This window comes from Anomaloglossus baeobatrachus, chromosome 1 (assembly GCF_048569485.1).
Source record: "Anomaloglossus baeobatrachus isolate aAnoBae1 chromosome 1, aAnoBae1.hap1, whole genome shotgun sequence".
Classification (NCBI taxonomy): Eukaryota; Metazoa; Chordata; class Amphibia; order Anura; family Aromobatidae; genus Anomaloglossus; species Anomaloglossus baeobatrachus.
Window position 1 is genome coordinate 369962919 of NC_134353.1, and position 8085 is coordinate 369971003.

The following is an 8085-nucleotide window of genomic DNA, read 5'->3' on the forward strand; positions in this document are numbered from 1 at the left end:
TTACTAGCGATGTCGCTCATGAAAGCACCCGTCGTTTATGCGTCACGGGCAAATCGCTGCCTGTGGCGCACAATATAGTCAGTCCCCGTCACATGGACTTACCTGCCTAGCGACGTCGCTGTGGCCGGCTAACCGCCTCCTTTCTAAGGGGGCGGTTTGTGCGGCGTCACAGCGACGTCACACGGCAACCGTCCAATAGAAGCGGAGGGGCGGAGAGCAGCCGAAAGAAAGTCACGTCCACCTCGTTGCCGGATGACGCAGGTAAGGTGTTGTTCGTCGTTCCTGGGGTGTCACACGTAGCGATGTGTGCTGCCTCAGAAACGACGAACATCCAGCACCATCAACGATATTTGGGATTAGAGCGACGTGTCAACGATCAATGATTATTGAGTATTTTTGATCGTTAGCAGTTGTTCGTACGTTTCACATGCAACGACGTCGCTAACGAGGCCGGATGTGCGTCACAAATTCCGTGACCCCAACGACATCTCGTTAGCGATGTCGTTGCATGTAAAGCGGCCTTAAGTGTCGGTGTACGTGGAGGGGGGGCCTTGGTCAAAATTTTGCACCAGGGCCCATCAAACTCTAGTTACGCCACTGCTGAAAGGTCAAAAAGGCTGCAACACCATTATGCAAGAGGCACCACTAACTAAACACCATGAAGACCAAGAAGGTCGCCAAAGAAATCAGATACAAAGTTGTTGAGAAGTACAAGTCATGGTTAGGTTCTAAAAAAAATAAAAATCTCTGATGATCCCCAGAACACCATCAAATCCATGATCATCAAATGGAAAGAACATAGTACAACAACAAACCTGCCAAGGAGAGGGTCGCCCACCAAAACTCTCCACCCGGGCAAGGAGGACATTAATTAGAGGGGCAACACAGACACCAAAAGGTAACCCTGAGAGAGCTGCAGAGTGACCAAGCAGAGACTGGAGTATAAGGGTACCTTCACACTTAGCGATGCAGCAGCGATCCGACCAGCGATCTGACCTGGTCAGGATCGCTGCTGCATCGCTACATGGTCGCTGGTGAGCTGTCAAACAGGCAGATCTCACCAGCGACCAGTGAACAGCCCCCAGCCAGCAGCGACGTGCAAGCGACGCTGCGCTTGCACGGAGCTGCCGTCTGGAAGCTGCGGAGACTGGTAACTAAGGTAAACATCGGGTATGGTTACCCGATGTTTACATTAGTTACCAGCGCACAGCTGTGTGTGCAGGGAGCAGGGAGCCGCGCACACTGAGCGCTGGCTCCTTGCTCTCCTACCATAGCTACAGTACACATCGGGTTAATTAACCCGATGTGTAATGCAGCTACATGTGCAGAGAGCAGGGAGCCGCGCACACTGCTTAGCGCTGGCTCCTTGCTCTCCTAGCTGCTGTACACATCGGGTTAATTAACCCGATGTGTACAGCAGCTACATGTGCAGAGAGCCGGAGCCGGCAGCACAGGCAGCGTGAGAGCTGCAGATGCTGGTAACTAAGGTAAATATCGGGTAACCACCTTGGTTACCCGATGTTTATCTTGGATACAGCTTACCTCAGCTGTCAGACGCCGGCTCCTGCTCCCTGCTCGCTTCATTTGTCGCTCTCTTGCTGTCACACACAGCGATCTGTGTGTCACAGCAGGAGAGCGGCTTTGAAGAAAACGAACCAGGGCTGTGTGTAACGAGCAGCGATCTCGCAGCAGGGGCCAGATCGCTGCTCAGTGTCACACACAGCGAGATCGCTAATGAGGTCACTGCTGCGTCACAAAAAGCGTGACTCAGCAGCGATCTCGGCAGCGAGCTCGCTGTGTGTGAAGCACCCCTTAGTCCATACGAGTACAATAAGCGGTACTCTCCATAGAGCTGTCCTTTATGGAAAAGTGGCCTGAAAAAAAGTCTTTACTTATAGTCAAAAATTGGAAGGCTAATTTTGATTTTGACAAAATACATGTGGAAGACTCTCAAAATGCATGTATGAAGATGTTATGGTCAGATGAGAAAAAAATTGAACTTATTGGCCACCAAGGTAAATGCTATGTCTGGTGCCAAACCAACACAGCTCATTGTCCAAAAAACACCATTCCCACAGTGTATCGTGGTGGTGGTTGCATTATGCTGTGGAAATGTTTATCGGCACCAGGGAAAGGGAAAATGGTCCGAGCCGAGGGAAAGATGGATGGTGCGAAATATGAGGATATTCTTGAGCAAAACCTGTTGCAGACTGTCAGTGATTTGAGACTGGGACGGAGTTTCACCTTTCAACAAGACAATGACCCAAAGTATACTGGTAAAGCAACACTTGAGTGGTTTAAGGGGAAATGTGTAAATGTATTAAGGCCCCGTCACACTAAGCAACATCGCTAGCAACATCGCTGCTAACGAACAACTTTTGTGACGTTGCTAGCGATGTTGCTGTGTGTGACATCCAGCAACAACCTGGCCCCTGCTGTGAGGTCGTTGGTTGTTGCTGAATGTCCTGGGCCATTTTTTAGTTGTTGCTGTCCTGCTGTGAAGCACAGATCGCTGTGTGTGACAGCGAGACAGCAACAACTAAATGTGCAGGCAGCAGGAGCCGGCTTCTGCGGAGGCTGGTAACCAATGTAAACATCGGGTAACCAAGAAGCCCTGTCCTTGGTTACCCGATATTTACCTTTGATACCAGCCTCCCCCGCTCTCACTGTCAGTGCCGGCTCCTGCTCTGTGCACATGTAGCTAGCTGCAGGACACATCGGGTTAATTAACCTGATGTGTGCTGTAAGTAGGAGAGCAGGGAGCCAGCGCTAAGCAGTGTGCACTGCTCCCTGCTCTGTGCACATTTAGCTGCAGCACACATCAGGTAATTAACCCCATGTGTGCTGTAGCTAGGAGAGCAAGGAGCCAGCGCTCAGTGTGCGCTGCTCCCTGCTCTCTGCACGTGTAGCTGGTCACTGGTTGCTGGTGAGCTCACCAGCAACTCGTGTAGCCACGCTCCAGCGATCCCTGCCAGGTCAGGTTGCTGGTGGGATCGCTGAAGCGTCGCAGTGTGACATCTCACCAGCAACCTCCTAGCAACTTACCAGCGATCCCTATCGTTGTTGGGATCGCTGGTAAGTTGCTTAGTGTGACGGTACCTTTAGAGTGGCCTAGTCAAAGCCCAGACCTTAATCCAATCTGTGGTCAGACTTGAAGATTGCTGTTCACTGGAGATAACCATCTAACTTGGAGGAGCTGGAGCAGTTTTGCCTTGAAGAATGGGTAAAAATCCCTGTAGCAAGATGTCTAAAGCTCATAGAGATTTATCCAAAGCGACATGTAGTTGTAATTGCTGCAAAAGGAGGCTTCACAAAGTACTGGTTTTAGGGGGTGAACAGTTATGCACACTGAAGTTTTCCGTTTTTTGTCCTGTTTGTTGTTTGGTTTACAATGAAACAAAAACTGTTCACAGTTGTAGGCATGTTGTTTACATGAACTGATGCAAACCCTCAAATAAACGAGTGAAATTCTCGGTTGTGAGGTAGCAAAAAAGGCACTTTATACTAGCATACTTATGGCTGTATACCTGGACATTTATTATTATACACTGCATAGATCTGTGGTGTGTTTTGTGCTTAGTCCCCCTTAATTCTCTGGTGCATGCACTTTACCTGATTATCTGTTAAGGCTGGTTTCATTCATCTATTTTTTTTCCATCTTTGAAATACGATCTAGGTTGTTTTTAAGTGCTTTGGATTCAATTAGTTGTGTAAGTTTTTACAAACCTTGTTGAATCTTATTTTCACATATGTAAAATAAATCTGTGCCTCTCCTACCCATTAAAGCTATGCTCCTACAGTAAGTATTCCTCTTTCAAATCCTATATGCCGACATTACGGAGCTGGTGGATGTTAGAGACCTTGCGCTCCTCCCCCTTCCATCTGAGGATGCCCCCGAGATGCTTAATAGGGTTTAGATTTAGCTCCTTTAGGCTATGTGCGCACTTACCGGATTTTGCCGCAGATTTTCCGCGGATTTGCTGCATGTTTCGCTGCAGAAAATGTTCATAACATCTCTGCAGTGAATCACCAGCAAATCCTATGGAGAAAAAAAATCCTGTGCGCACTGGGCGGAATTTGACAGCTGCATGTTTTGCTGCGGGAATCCCGCAGCAAAAACAAGTGCATGTCACTTCTTTTCCGCACATCGCTGCGGGATTTCACTCCATTGACTCAATGTTAATCATGAAATCCCGCAGGGAATAACGCAGGCAGCAAATTCTGTGCGGTTCACTGCGTTTTCCTGCGTTATTCCCTGCGGTATTTCGCGGTTTACCTCCGGTAATGTGCATCGCCTGTCTGCGGTTTTGCAGGGAAGTGATGTCATTACCGGAAGAGGAAGCCGTGCAGAGAGTAAACACAAACACATCACACACACAGAGACATCACAGACACACACAGACATCACAGACATAGAACACATAGACACAGACACATAGAACACACATAGAAAGAAAACGGAAATATAGAAAACAAAGAACGTGGGCTCCGCTGCATATTTACCGTCCAGCCGAGGTAAGCACACAGCGGCGGCCCGGTATTCTCAGGCTGGGGAGGGAGAGGGGCAGGGGTAATGTCCCCCGCCTCACTCCCCCTCCGGCAGCCGAGAATATCAGCCGCAGCTGCCCCGGCACTGTCGCATGCATTATGCGGCACTACCGGCGTGTCCTCGGCTCTTCTTGACACCGTGTAGCAGTGGTGGCAAGGTAATACAAGGGGTTAATGGTGATGGGGGACCACCGCCATTAACCCCAGGCTTGATCATGGCAGCGTCTATGTGACAGCTGACATGATCAACCCGTAAGTAAAGTGAAAAAAACACAGACACCGAAAAATCCTTTATTTTAAATAAAACAAACAAGCCTCGTTCATCATTTTATTAACCCCTCCCGTACCAAAGCTCCGGCGTAATCCACCGCTCCGGCGTAATCCACAGGTCCTGCACTGCTGACATCCAGCCGCGACTGTCACAGACACAGCGCTGAATGAAAGCAGCAGACAGCAGAGGTAATTACCGGTCATTTCCCACGGCCGGTAATGTGAACTCACTGCTGACCGTGGGAAATGCAGCGATCTGTCATCTATCTATCCTTCTATCTATCCATCTATCTGTCTGTCTATCTATCTATCCCTCTATCTATTCTTCTGTCTATCTACTATCTCAGAATTAAATGACTTTTTCTTTTTTTTTCTTTTCAATGTGCTTTATTGCATTGAATGCAATAAAGCACATCCCAACCCGCACGCGGCAAAACCGCGGCAATACCGCAAATAATACCGCGGTAAAACCGCGGCAAACCACATGCGGTTTTCGGGTGCGGTTTCCCGCGGTTTTTTACCGCGGGTGCGGTAATCTTTGAGAGCATGCGGAATTTTCTCAAGGAAATTTCATTTCCCAGTGCGCACAGAGCCTTAGGGTATGTGCACACGTTGCTTTTTTTTCCGCGTGGAAAAAAACGCACCCTCTGGCAGAGGGGAGAATAGTAAACAATGCTTTTTGAGAAACAACGCATCGAAAACGCATGCGTTTTTCATGCGTTTTTCATGCGTTTTTTTAGGTGCATTTTTTAAGACTTGGGTACCTATACGTCAGAAAACCCCCACAAATGACCCCATTTTGGAATCTGCACCCCTCAAGGATTTTATTCAGGAGTATATTAATCATTTTGAATCCACAGCTACTTCCCCCAAAATGTAGCTGTAGCAACAATATTCTCACTGTTGGGCTATGTGGCCATGATCCAGCGACACGGCGTCTAGTACCCAGTGTCAGCCTTCCTGCAGAGATGTGAGTGTTTCCCACGGGAGAACGCAGCTGCCCATGCCCACGATTTGGGTTCAGGCTGCTGTGGAGCTCTATGCTACCTGCAGAGAACACTCATCTACGCAGCATAAATTGACATGCTGAGGCTCGGGAAGCTGCGCCACCGGTCGGTTTATGCTGCGGAGAAAAGAAGCACAGTGGGCATGAGATTTCTAAAAATCCTTCCACTGTGCTTCTACTGCACAACGCAGCGTCATGGACGCAGGGAAAACCATCTGCACCCAAAACGCTGCAAACCCCGATTGTGGGCATCCAGCCTAAAAAGCGTCAATGGAGGTCAAATATATATACAACAACCCACCCCCCCCTGCATATTCTAAGCTGGCACCTTTAGTACCTTTCATGTGGCACTAAAGGGTGCCTAGCCTAGTTTTTATCACAAAAACAAAAAAAAAATGGCGTGGGGTCCCCCCTATTTTTGATAGCCAGTCAGGGTAAAGCAGACAGCTGTAGCCTGCAAACCACAGCTGGCAGCTTCATCTTGTCTGGTGATCAATTTGGAGGGCTCCCCAGGTTTTTTTTTTTTATTTATAAATAAAAATAATAAAAAAAAAATAACATGGGGTCCCCCCAAATTAGATCACCAGCCAAGGTGAAGCTGACAGCTGAGGTCTGGTATTCTCAGGGTGGGAAGAGCCATGGTTATTGGACTTTTCCCAGCCTAAAAATAGCAGGCCACAGCCGCCCCAGAAGTGGCGCATCCATTAGATGCGCCAATCCTGGCGCTTCGCCCCAACTCATCCCGCGCCCTGGTGCGTTGGCTAACGGGGTAATAAATGGGGTTGATACCAGATGTGTAATGTCACCTGGCATCAAGCCCAGCAATTAGTGATGTCACGGCGTCTATCAGACACCCGACATAACTAATTGACAGTAAACAAAAGCAAAAAAAGACAACAAAAATTTTTTTATTAGAAAAAACACTCCCCAAATCATTCCCTTGTTCTCCAATTTAATAAAAAAAATGGGTCAGCAGAAATCCATTTGGATGTCCCACGTCGGCTCTGGACCTTCTAGAATATGGGGGCACGTTCAGGGAACGTATCCCCCATTTTCTAGGAGGGCAGACCCGTCATTTGAGGAGAGTGGGTGCAAAAATCTGCACCCACTCTCCCCGGGTCACAGCTGCAGAGTGCCGAGCAGCCAGCACAGCTCACACTGAACACAGTGCTGGCTGTCAGCTGCTCGGAACATGTGACCAGCCGGCGTCTGCTGTGAAGGAGGAGGGAGCCGCGGGGGATCAGCGCTGCGACCGGACAGGTATGTATGACACCGGGGGAATAGGGGGTGACCGGGCAGGGCCTGGGTGCATTTTTCTGTCGCATGTCTCAAGGCACATGCGACAGATAACATAGGAGCAGGGCGGCCGGAGCCTACTGTGCGCGCGGCCATGTTGGATTTTCGAGAGGGGGGTCGGGGGTCGGGGCGGGCACTTTGGCGACACCGGGGGCTTTGCCAGGAAGTGAGGTCAACAGGAAACCTCTTGACCTCACTTCCAGGTAAATGCCTGCGTTCTGGCGTGCCGACAAAGCCCAGGGACCGCAACAAAAAAGCAGGTCCATGCGGTGTAGCTGCGTTCTGACCCCACATCATTGATTTCAATGGGGGAGAGAACGCAGCCACAACGCATAAAAGAAGTGACATGCTGCTTTTCTTTCCGCACCGATTTTTGGCATCCAAAACGCTGCGGAAAGAAACGCAGCGTGTGCACTGATTTTTCAGCTTTCCCATACACTTTGCTGGGAAAGCTGAACGCATGCAATTTGCCACTGAAACGCTGCGGTTCAAAACGCAGCATTTCCGCGGTAAAAAACGCAACGTGTGCACACAGCCTAACCCTCAATTTCTTTATCAAGGCAGTGTTTGTCTTAAAGGTGTGCTTGAGTTTGTTATGTTGAAATACTGCCCTGCAGCCCAGTTTCCTAAGGGAGGGCATCATGCTCTGCTTCAGTGTGTCACAGTACATGTTGGCTATTCATGGTTCCCTGAATGATCTGTAGCTCCCCACAACCAGCTGCACTCATGCAGCCACAAACCATGACACACCCACCACCATGCTTGACTGTAGGCAAGACACACTTGTCTTTGTAGACACTTGTTGTACTCCTCCCCTGGTTGCTGCCACACACGCTTAACACCATGTGCATAAAAATGTATATTGGTCTCATCAGATCATAGGACATGGTTCCTGTAATCAATGTCCTAAGTCTGCTTATCAGTCTGCTTGTCTTCAGCAAATTGTTTGTGGCCTTCCTTTTGCA